Source organism: Misgurnus anguillicaudatus, chromosome 1 (genome assembly GCF_027580225.2).
Source record: "Misgurnus anguillicaudatus chromosome 1, ASM2758022v2, whole genome shotgun sequence".
NCBI classification, from domain to species: Eukaryota; Metazoa; Chordata; class Actinopteri; order Cypriniformes; family Cobitidae; genus Misgurnus; species Misgurnus anguillicaudatus.
The window spans coordinates 18,712,937-18,725,500 of NC_073337.2; the positions used below are offsets into that span (position 1 = coordinate 18,712,937).

General features: G+C 33.1%; 1 protein-coding gene and 1 long non-coding RNA gene across 2 annotated transcripts in view; both read right to left on the reverse strand.

Annotated features, from left to right (window-relative positions):
• The window catches only part of LOC129432814 (uncharacterized), a 76,678-nt gene that overhangs the window by 2,752 nt on the left and 61,362 nt on the right, over positions 1 to 12,564 (reverse strand). The gene's annotated exons all lie outside the window — the stretch shown is intronic.
• Positions 617 to 10,338, reverse strand: LOC129432101 (uncharacterized). The gene is made up of 3 exons (XR_012369574.1): positions 10,185 to 10,338; positions 1,322 to 1,409; positions 617 to 970 (listed from the first exon to the last, which is right to left on the reverse strand). It is a non-coding gene; the product is annotated as an uncharacterized lncRNA (long non-coding RNA).

A 12,564-nucleotide genomic window follows, 5' to 3' on the forward strand; every position in this document is an offset into this window, starting at 1 on the left:
TGAGGGGGAAACAAATTAAGGGCATCACTATGTAATCTTCAATGATGTGTTCAACAAGTTCATACTGTGTTACTCTTACACTGAACACGTAATGTGATGTTTCTCTGTGCTGTTGTGTTTCTCTGCTGTAGCTTGTAGGTTATAGTGCAGATGAAAGTGACTCCATGTTGAAGGTGAGTAGCAGTGAAGTTCAGATCAGAGATGATCTCAGTTTGTTTCTGTTGATCCAGCTGTAGTCTGCTGTTCTCATTGAGGTGGAGTCTGTCAGTGGAGCTCCATGTGAGAGTTGGTGTAGAAGAGGAGCAGAGAGTCTTAGCAGAGCAGCGCAGACACATAGAGCTCCCCTCTAACACCTCCTCATGAACCTCAACCTTCATCTGATCTTTAAACATCTGCACTGTGGGTTTGGGAGGAGAGTCTAAAATGCACACAGATATATTTGCAGTGTCACCAAAAGATCACAACGAAACTTTTTTGTTCTCTTAGATTTTCATTGATTACTCGAGCTAATCATTCTTTATTTATTATTTCACAGTCTAAAACAGATTTTATTGCACTGTACGTGTTTGCAGTTTGTAATAAAAAAATAATTTTTAGTAATGTTACTCACCGATCACATTTATTGAAGCAGATTTTTGTGTGTAGGTATATTTCAGTCCACCAATACCCTCAATTCTGAAGTTATATCTGCCTGTGTGATTTGAAGTAACATTATAAAAAATGGTAGTACAGTTCTTGTCTTTTAATTTTCCAGTTATTTCCCCTTCCAAAGGAAGATTGGAGTTGCTGGAGTTAAACACAATATTGCTGTTTTGACCCCTATCTTTATACCACACTCCTGCAGCACTGTCAGTGAGATCATTGTCATATATGTTATTAATATCAAATCTGCAGTTTATGGTCACACAGGATCCACTCAGAGCTTCAATCTTCTCTGGCAGACTGATGTTCCAATCTCCACACCAAACACCTACAATGTTACAACACAATATATTTGTTGTTTAATTTACTGATCATTCAACTGCATTGGATCATTTTTAAAGATTAATCACAGCAGGAACAGTAAAGTTTACATCACATAAAATAGCATTCTTAATGCTTTTGTAATGCTGTTGTAAAAAATATTGTTGTAATATTGTTTATTCTGATTGATATCTTGCATACATTAAAGTTTCAATATAGTTTTTGTAAATGCCAAATTTAGCACTTTAATTAATGCTTTCCTTCTTGACACCCATGTTTTCACAGTTGTAACACGACACTAAACATGTCATACCTTTGTTAGTAAAACCAAACTAAAGGAAATTTAAGAAAAGCAAACCTTGTAACAAACAAATGAAAAGAATGATTTGCTGTTTCCTCTCCATCTCTTCATTAAAATAAGATCAGTCCTCTGAGCAAACACACACCTGTTAATATGCAATAAATGATTCAATTAACTCATTATTAAATCATATACAATGAGTATAATAATCACATTTTGTTGCTTTGCAGCCTGCAGACACAGTTTTTGTTTTACCTAGCTGTATTTACAACTTATAACCTAAAATATAAATTTATAACACCAACATGTCAAAAAAAAAAAAATAAATAAATAAAAAACACAATCATTGAGTTGGAAAAAGGATCACCCCCTTTATCAGTATTTTGTTAAACCACCTTTTGCTTTAATTACACCCCTGGGATAGGTCTCTAACTTTGCACTACACTTTGCAATATTAGCCCACTCTTCATTTCAGAAATGCTTAAGTTCACTTAAGTTTGATGGTGTCCATTTATGAACTGCAGTGTTCAAGTCATTCCACAGATTTTCAGTGGGGATTAAGTCTGACTAGGCCATTCAAGGACATTCACCTTTTCTCATTTAACAACTGTGTGGTCAGTTTTATTGTGTGATTCAGGTCATTGTTAGATCTTTCTGGCAGAGACCAGCAGAATTTCCTCAAGAATTTGATTTTGCTCCATGCATTTCCTTCTATCCTGACAAGCGCTCCAGTTCCTGCTGCAGAGAAACACACCCATAACAGGATATAACCACATCCATGTTTTACTGTAGGAATTGTGTTATTTGGATAGTGAGCTGAATAGGATTTCACTGTGCTTCTAGTCATTAATAAAGCCTTTTTTATCTCCTGACTTGTGCCATGTCCACAAATTTATATCGAAGAATTTTTGAGAGTGCCTTGCTACCCATAGTCATTCAATTTATTGAGTTTACAAGTAATTTGTGGAGAGGGGTGATCCGTTTTCCAATTCAATGTTATATCTTTCACAACAAAAAGTGATTATTTTTAAGGGGGTGATTTGTTTCTATACTGTACACTGTTAGACTTTTTATTGTATATATGCGGTAACTGTCCCATTACAGTAACATAACTGTACATGTTTTTTACAGTATGATGCCCTTACCGCAGTTCCATTTACCCTTACTGTAACCTAGTTTAAAAAAAATTGCCTTGAAGGGGAATCAAACCCAGGTCACCCGTGTCATAGGTCTGTAACACTACCACAATGCCACAGAGTCACTTGATAAGTTACGCGCTACACTCCCCAAGTAGCCTCCAGCTAAATTCATGTTAAAAAAATATTACACCCTCCTCTAGTTAACGCCAGCGAGCAAACACTGGCCCAATATCGATCCTCATCCTTCCTTTTATTCTGTCATTGTCCCGTTTCTCTTTCTGGTCTCCTCCGACAAAACATTGGGTTTGTTTTTCTTAGTTGAAAGCATAACAAATAAAATGTATTTCATTTCATAGAGATATTTTATTTTCCATTTTATATGCTTCTATAACACTGTTTTAATCAACTACAGTAGCACTACTGCTGTTGTTTTACAGCAGTCTACCTCAAATTAAAAAAATACAGTAAATCACTGTAAATGAAATGTTAATAACCATAATGCAATGCATATTACAGTAATGAACTGGAAAATAAAATTATTGTATTTCACTGGGCATTTTGTGGTAAGTAACTGTAGAAATTACAGTTAGGTCTAACAGTGTACTCACGGTATTCAACTTCACAATGTAACTAACGTGTACTAATCGTGTATGACATGTATGATATCATGCAAGCATCAAACAGGGGTGCGTTTCCCAAAAGCATTGTTGCTAACCTGTTAGCAACTTAGTTGGTTGGCAATGGGAAATTGAATTGTAACCAGCAAAGTTGCTAACTTAGTTAGGGAAACGCACACCAGGTCAAGTAGGTTAAAAATCAACAGCACTTTAAAATTTTCTTCTTATTAAGAAAAATCATGCAGCATCTTTGTCAAATCAACAATTCTTTATGTAACTTTACCTTAAAAAATTTAGTTCAACAATTTACACTGTAAAAAATGCAGCACGAAGTTAAAACAACTTGGATTTGCAAGTCAGTTCCACCTATTATTTTAAGTTTTGGCTTAAAAAAGTTGAAAATGAAAGTTAAAATTGTAACATAAATTGTAACAATGTGAAAAGTAACATAAAAATATTTGTTTATTTGCAAAAATGCTGCATATTTTTTTTTACAGAAAAGCAAAATAAAGTAAACTGTGGCACAAAAAATTCTTCATACCGAGGCATACGAATAGAGGGTATGCATTGAAGTCACTTTTCCACGTGACCACGCCGGAGCACGACCTGTTGAGTGGCAAACGTTCAACAAAATGGCTGGTTTTCATAGCGGCTTCTGCGAAAATGCCAGTAAAACTAACTACTATTAGCTTAAATTAAATTTAGTTGGACTTGATAGCAGAAGTGGACAATACTTTGTTAGTTACATTTTCCAAGCATCTGTGCTTTATTAGGGTGTTTGTATTGGGAAAAAATTATTTCACTACATTGTAAAGCATATAATCATACTGTGTATTATTTTATATTGCATATTAAAATTTATTTAATACCTAATTACATTAAAATTGTGTACTTTTACTTAAGTACTTAAATATTAAATGTAAAACAAAAACTTGTATTTATGAAATGTATTAGAGTAAAAATTATGATAATATGCTTTGGAATGTATGTTTTCCAAAGAAAAACACGGATAAAATACAAATACTTGAAAAAATACTTTAAGTAGAAAGTAAAAACTAGCAATTGTCAACCCACCTGTGGTCTGTGGACGTTGCCATGAACAATCATTTACTTTTCCTTTCGGTGCTTTTTGACAGTCTGTAAAACGATAGCTCCAAATTCTTGTTAATCTGTTAGTGCAGCAGTCTATCGCACAACAACGTTTTCCCATTTAGACGCATTTTCGCTGATTTCACACTGTACACAAATTCTGCCGCTCTGTCTTTTGCCACTCAGTGGGCGTAACCGCAGTCACTTTCGCCGAAGGTGACATCACGTGCATACCCTCTATAAAATTGTTTAAAAATAATTATTTTGACACCTTGACCTGGCCATATTTTATTTAAGTGTTTGGTAACACTTTATTTTAAGGTGTCCTTAATACAGAGTAATTACCTCATTAAGTACTTAGTAGTAGACGGTGTAATTACATGCAACTAAATGTACTTAATATGTAACTAAGTTATGGAACAGCATGTACTTACAGATTGTAATTATGCACATGTAATAAGCTGCAACTGTTACACATATGTAACAGGTCGAGTCTGTTACAAAGCTAACTACTGGTGTAATAAAAGGTCTTGTTACATATGTGTTACAATGTAATCATATTGAAAGTACTTTGTGTAGTACTATGTAATAACAAGTACCTACATATGTTACTAGTTACATAGTTCACAGTTTAAATACATGCATTAGCTTGTTAATTACATTTAAATTACATAATATTACACAGGGATAAGCTACGTAAAATAAAGTGTATCAAGAGTGTACTTAAGTATACTTCATGTGTATCTACATACCTTATCCATCTGTAACAAAGTTTGAATCGACTCACTAGTTCACAGTTTAATTACACAAATTAGCTTCTTAATTACATTTAAATTACATAATTTTACACGAGGATAAGCTACTTAAAATAAAGTGTATCTAGTTTGTACTTAAGTTTGAAACGACTTACTAGTTCACTGTTAATTACATGCATTAGCTTCTTAATTACATTTAAATTACATACTATTACACGGGGATAAGCTACGTAAAATAAAGTGTATCTAGTTTGTGCTTAAGTTTGAAACAACTTACTAGTTCACTGTTAATTACATGAATTAGCTTCTTAATTACATTTAAATTACATAATATTACACGGGGATAAGCTACGTAAAATAAAGTGCATCAAAAGTGTACTTAAGTGTACTTAAGTTTAAAACGACTCACCAGTTCACTGCTAATTACATGCATTAGCTTCTTAATTACATTTAAATTACATACTATTACACAGGGATAAGCTACGTAAAATAAAGTGTATCAAGAGTGTACTTAAGTGTACTTCATGTGTATCTACATACCTTATCCATCTGTAACAAAGTTTGAATCGACTCACCAGTTCAAAGTTTAATTACACGAATTAGCTTCTTAATTGCATTTAAACTACATACTATTACACGGGGATAAGCTACGTAAAATAAAGTGTATCTAGAGTGTACTTAAGTGTACTTCATGTGTATCTACATACCTTATTCATCTGTAACGTAGTTTGAATCGACTTACTAGTTCAGGGTTTAAATACATGAATTAGCTACTGAATTACATTTAAATTACATAATATTACACAGGGATAAGCTACGTAAAATAAAGTGTATCTAGTTTGTACTTAAGTTTGAAACGACTTACTAGTTCACTGTTAATTACATGCATTAGCTTCTTAATTACATTTAAATTACATAATATTACACGGGGATAAGCTACGTAAAATAAAGTGTATCAAGAGTGTACTTAAGTGTACTTCATAAAAAATTGAATGCTAAAAATATTTAATTTTGATATACTTCAGTATACTTGCGCTTACACTAATGACCAGTATATTTAAAGTGTGCTATTGATTAGTTAGTGCTATTTCGGAACAACAAATTTTTTACTTCATATATTTTACTTTAAGTGTATTTGGTGTACTTTTGTGTGCTAAAGTGGAACAACTTCAAGTGTACTTAGTACAATTTAAGCATATGGCTGTTTGTGCTAAATGCATGCTTGATAAGTGAATTTAGAGTTTATTTTTGTGTTTAATTTTTGTTAAACGTACAATACAAATGTATTATGAGTGTCTTGCAAACATACACTCAGTATACCTTGAATAGATTGTTTGCACACATTTTATAGATATATTTTTTGGCTAATCCAAAATTCTTAAAACTACCCTGGTAAAAATGAATATGGTAAGTGTATTACGTTTTGTATACTTTAACATACCTGCAGCTAGACCAGTGACCAGTATACTTCAAGTTTTGTTTATAATTAGTTAACTTAAAGAGTGCTATTTTGGGAATAGATGACTTCAGCTGATAACATATCCAACATTTTTTTTTTTTTAATAAATGTTTCCAATTAAATAAAAGCTGATTAAAACAGTCAAAAAATGTTTCATAAATATATTTAAATATATGTTTATTCACAGCATTCATAGTGTACACTATTTGCGTAAAAATGGAACAATTACTCATTGAAGAATGTCAAGATGATTCAGAGTTTTCAACATCTTTCTCACGCAAAATCAACTTTAGTATGGCAGGTTTTGATTCAGCCTAATAGTAGTCTGAAAAAGAGAGACAATAAGCTCAATTAACAAGTGGTTAATTTTTAGACATTGCATTTATTTAAGACTTACTGTTTTAAATCTATAGTTTACTGGCTAAAGAGAACAATGGCAACTGAGCAGAAAGTATATTTTTACGTAACTTGAGCTTGACTAGAATGTCCTCATATATAAAGAACTCTTCATTAAAATAACTTCCCAAAGTAGGCATATGAACATACTCAATTACCCCTAAAAGTAACATTAACATTTCTTTAGACTCACAGTATTCACATTGTAAAATGACCATTAATATGACACACATTAGATTATCATTTCACATTAGATTATCTTTTGTCTTTTAAAGATTCTTTTAGAAACCATAAATTGTCTATTTAAGCATTAATTATATGCTCAAAAGAACCTCAACATCATATGAGTTATTTTCTGTCATATTTCTTTACTCTTGTTTCATACGCAAACATATGATCTCATTTACAATTCAATTATTAACACTATCACCATGGCAACATTCACTTGAAACAAAATGGCGGACACCCGCGAACTCCGTGTGCATTTCTGAACTCACGGTACTGTCGAATAGTTGTTTACCATCAAAATTCAAGTAACAACATAATTGCATTTTTTTTCTCTCTGTGAAATAGCAATCTTTGTTTTTAAAAGGAACTTTCAAGATAGTTACTTCAGTTCGTATTACATTCACGAGTACTTAAAATATAGTTTTGTTGTTCAAAACTCACTCAAAACGTTAAACACTAATGACAACCATTCAAAGACACCTTTAACTTGTTATATACTCGAATTAATCTTACCTGCAAAGAATATTAAACAAGATAGATTAAATTCTCCCGAAGCATCTCGAATCACTGTTATCTGCTCTCTGCATTAACTTGTGTATATAAGTGCTACTACTACTAAGCAGACCTATGCGAGAGCTCCCCCTAGCTGTCTGTATGATGTAGACCGCCTATGCACACACATACAAATATATTGCTACTGCAGAACTCTTTTACAATGAAAAGTGTGTCCCTGAAGTACTTTAAGAAATTCAGTTCAGGCAATTTACCTTTTTATCATGTTCTTATTCTTCTGAAAAAAAAAATATATAACACTCAAAATTTAAATGGGGGGTCTTCCGTTTCCATATCTTTTATTTAACTAGTACCACATATAAAAACATCAATATATGAAGAGTTTCGTTGCAAAATGAGATAACTTTTTTTAATTGTTCAGAAATCTCGTTTTTTGGTTGTGCATTCCAATTTACATCAATTCAACTGCAGTTGGTTTGTTTCGATTTAAACCTTCATAACTAAAAAATACAGCTAAGTAGCACCATAAAACAAAATAATAACATGATAACATAATAATAAACATGTTTTGACAAAAAAAAAAAAGGATTTATCTCGTTTTCAGTGTTGGGAGTATTACAAAATATACACAGTAAAAAAAATCCGTAGAAATTACAATGTAATTGCAGCTGGGTTGCCGGTGATTTGCCGTATATTTTAATTTGTGTAATTTACTGGCAAGAGTTTGTTAAAGTTGGATGGATTTTGAATATTGACGGGTCTTTGTCTTGACAGAATAAAACTATAAAATAACAGCCTCAATCATGATCAACCTTTTTCTTGGTTTTGCTTCAGATTTTGTTTCCCAGAATGTTTTGCTTGATGCTGTTTTTTTTTTTTTTACTCTGTAAAGACAAAGACTTGTAAATGTTAAATGTCCATTTAACTTTGAACCAAAATGTTGCCAGTAAATAACATACATTTAAATCTACGGTAAATTACTGGCAACCCAGCTGCAATTTTTGATGAAAATAACTCAAAAGTAACGCAAAAGTAGTGTAACTCATTACAGTTCAGAGACAGTAATATTGTAATGTAACTAATTACTTTCAAATGTCAGTAATTTGTTATATATAATGTATTACACTTTGGAAGTAACTTTTTCCAACACTGCTCATTTTGCAACGAAACTCTTCATATTTGACAAAACAATCGCGCATTAATTTGTCGATATAACAGGCTAACAGTACCGTTAGCTATAAGCTAAAGCCACATTCAGACAGCCAGCGATGTTATCGCTGTGTGTCACCCGTCTCTTTCAATGAACCATTTCTAAATCTGCTTGTCATAAACAAATGAGTACCATCCATGCAGTAACTGACGAGAGAAGGATGACGTGAACTCCACTGCTTTATTCTTATTGGTTGTCGCTCCCAAAATTCGCTCGACATTTGCATAAAGTTAAACTTTTCTTAACTTTCTCGCGTCGCTGGACACGCCCATGCGGTCGCCAACAGTCACTTTCGCTCATGCCGCTGGAAGTCACCCGGTTTCCATTGAAATTAATGAGATCACGTCGCTCTGCTACACTCTAGATACACTTTATTTTACGTAGCTTATCCCCGTGTAATAGTATGTAATTTTAATGTAATTAAGAAGCTAATTCATGTATTTAAACTGTGAACTAGTGAGTCGATTCACACTTTGTTACAGATGGATAAGGTATGTAGAAACACATGAAGTACACTTAAGTACACTCTTGATACACTTTATTTTGCGTAGCGTATCCCTGTGTAATATTATGTAATTTAAATGTAATTAAGAAGCTAATTCATGTAATTAAACTGTGAACTAGTGAGTTGATTCAAACTACGTTACAGATGAATAAGGTGTGTAGATACACATGAAGTACACTTAAGTACACTCTTGATACACTTTATTTTACGTAGCTTATCCCCGTGTAATATTATGTAATTTAAATGTAATTAAGAAGCTAATTCATGTAATTAAACTGTGAACTAGTGAGTTGATTCAAACTACGTTACAGAATAAGGTATGTAGATACACATGAAGTACACTTAAATACACTCTTGATACACTTTATTTTACGTAGCTTATCCCTGTGTAATATTATGTAATTTAAATGTAATATGTAGGTGCTTGTTATTACATAGTACTACACAAAGTACTTTCAATATAATTACATTGTAACACATATGTAACAAGACCTTTTATTACACCAGTAGTTAGCTTTGTAACAGACTCGACCTGTTACATATGTGTAACAGTTGCAGCTTATTACATGTGCATAATTACAATCTTTAAGTACATGCTGTTCCATAACTTAGTTACATATTAAGTACATTTAGTTGCATGTAATTACACAGTCTACTACTAAGTACTTAATGAGGTAATTACTCTGTATTAAGGACACATTAAAATAAAGTGTTACCAAGTGTTTTTTTTTTATTCGAGATGAATTTGTTCTTAAAGACAAGTAATTGGCCAGTGATAGAAAACAAATAGTAGACAAAATAATATAAAATTATGAGCAATAGCCGACATTATTATAATATAACAAGCATTCAATAATTAGTGCTTATGTTTTTCAGGTTGGTCTGTAGAAAAGTAATCAAGCGCTTCCAGTTGGCGCACGCAACATTTTCAAACAGCATGTTAGTACATCTGTTTCGTGTTTTCTTGTGCTAAATGTTTAAATTGGTAATGCCTAAAAGCATGACTGACCTGATGAGGCAAGTGACAGTTCTGCGCTGTTCCCGGTTCACTCAATATGAAGCTCAAACAGACACGCGTGCATGAAAGATTCTTGCTCACTTCTCAGTGGTGTAGTCTAGATTTTTGTACTGTGTAGTTTATATTGTGTTTTCCCCTCTCACCCTTGGCTCCCTCTTCCCAACACCACACCCCATATTCACCACCATAGTCCAATACTAAAACAACCCAGCACGTTAATATACTATACTCATGTTTTCTATTAAATTAAGAAACCATTCTGGATGTGGCAAAAATAGACAACATACTTTGTAGGAATTCTGTGAATTAAAAGGCACAAGCCAGAAGTAATAATACCAAACAAATGGAAAAGAGCAGGGACGTGCACAGGGGGGTTGCTCAGGTTGCCCGGGCAACTGCCCATATGCCCTTCTCGACTCAAGTTGCCCTTCCGAGGTGGAAATTTTTTTACTTTTACTTAGTTTACATTGCGCAGCGTTCCTTTGTTACTGTATTTTAATTAATTACGAAATTTATATTTTATTTTTAAATTGCTGTCTCGTGTTTCTGAGGCATTCGCAAATTGATGACTTGTTTGAGTCGATTCCTTACAAAGTGTTGCAAATAAATGAGTCTTTTGAATCGATTCTTTACAAAGCAAATGGGCAAAAGTTTTGAATTGGTTCACGAATCAGTCTGAATGAATTGTTCAGATCGCTGCTAAAACGGAATCGTTTGATGCTGTTTTACTCGTAGCCTATGTAGAAACACGCAGAATATAAACAGTTTTGGGTTACGTGGATATGAATTTACCAATCTTTTAACTAAAAGCAAAACTTCACACATGTACCCGCCATTACATACCCGCGACCTGTTTGTCGTCAAACACAGTAAACGCGCGCAGCCTCCAGAAGCATTGTAGCACAGACTGAAGAAAATCCATCGATGATTGACGTCTGATTCGCTGTATACTGTACTGTATGATGTAAGTGATTCTCACAAAACACACGTGACATGTCAACATAAAACATGAGTTTTGTCTAAAATCAGTTTGTGTAAGTGTAAACTGTCAATGTCCTCAGACCATCTTAGGAGATTCTAACTTTATACATAATGAATGCAAAACTCTTTGTCAGTTTACTTGTCTGATATTTCAGCTATAAGCTACATCATCATTGAGACTAGAGTTAATTTGTAATGCTTGTCTATTCTGTGTTTGTATTCTTTTTTTCTGTACTGTTTGTGTATGTTGCAGTTTTACACATAGGCCTACTGTATAAGTGCCCTTCATATTGCTCTCTTTGCTGTGGAGTCAAGAAATGTCTAAACATTAAAAGATGAACATTATACAAAAGTACAGAATCTGTCACATTATTTTTTTTAATGGGCACTGAGCTGTGTCCTGATTGTTTACACATGAAAAGCATAAAATGTGTAGGATCAGTTTGATTCACGTATGTGCATTTGGGTACAACACACATAAATCAGCATTTAATGCTGTTGTTCTTTGTTTTTAAAGCATGTATGTGTTGAAACTCAAAGATTAATAAAATGTGACATTCTAAACTTCTGACATACTGATATTTATCTTACCAATATCAGGTCTCCACAGCAAAAAGAAAAATGTTGTCTTTACTGTTCTGATACTTGTGGAGGGCACTGTATTGTGGGTGTGTGTGCTGGTGCATGTATGTATACCTAGATTTATTTTTTCATGAGTAACTAGTAACTCGCTACTTGAGTATTATTTTCTTTGCATACTTTTTACTTCTACTTGAATAATTATTTCTTTACTTACTTGTACTTTTACTTAAGTAAAGTTTTTGGCTACTCTTTCTACCTCTGTTAAAATTTTCATAAATCCAGGCTGAGTTTGCCACGTTAGCCTAAATAATCAGACAGATAGCAGCTAGCTATCATAGCTTGCAGACAAGCAGCCTAGGCTACTATTTTTTTGTAGGCATTAGGCAAACATGTTTGCTGATTTTAATAAAGACCCTGTTACTCTCCTTCATATAGGCCATAAGTTTTTTTTCAGGGGGGTGCCCTTTTTTAGGACAGAGCAACTGCCCCTAAAAATTCCTGTGCACGTCCCTGGAAAAGAGTTAAAGAACATTTAATATTTTAAAAAAATGTATACACATTTATGAAGAAGAAACAACGTTATGAATGTGACATTTGCACTTACGTAACTATGGAACTTATAAAAAAGGCTTTTAAAAACTTTAAAAGAGAATTTGCAAGGGTATTTTAACCACCAAATATTCTGTGTTATCATTAGGGTTAAAAACTTTGGGTAAAAACTTTACTTTTCACTTTTGCATGGAATTGCTCATATAATCACAGTTTCAAAGTTTATTTTAAGTGTTTAAGTGGCCTTGTGACATGAAAA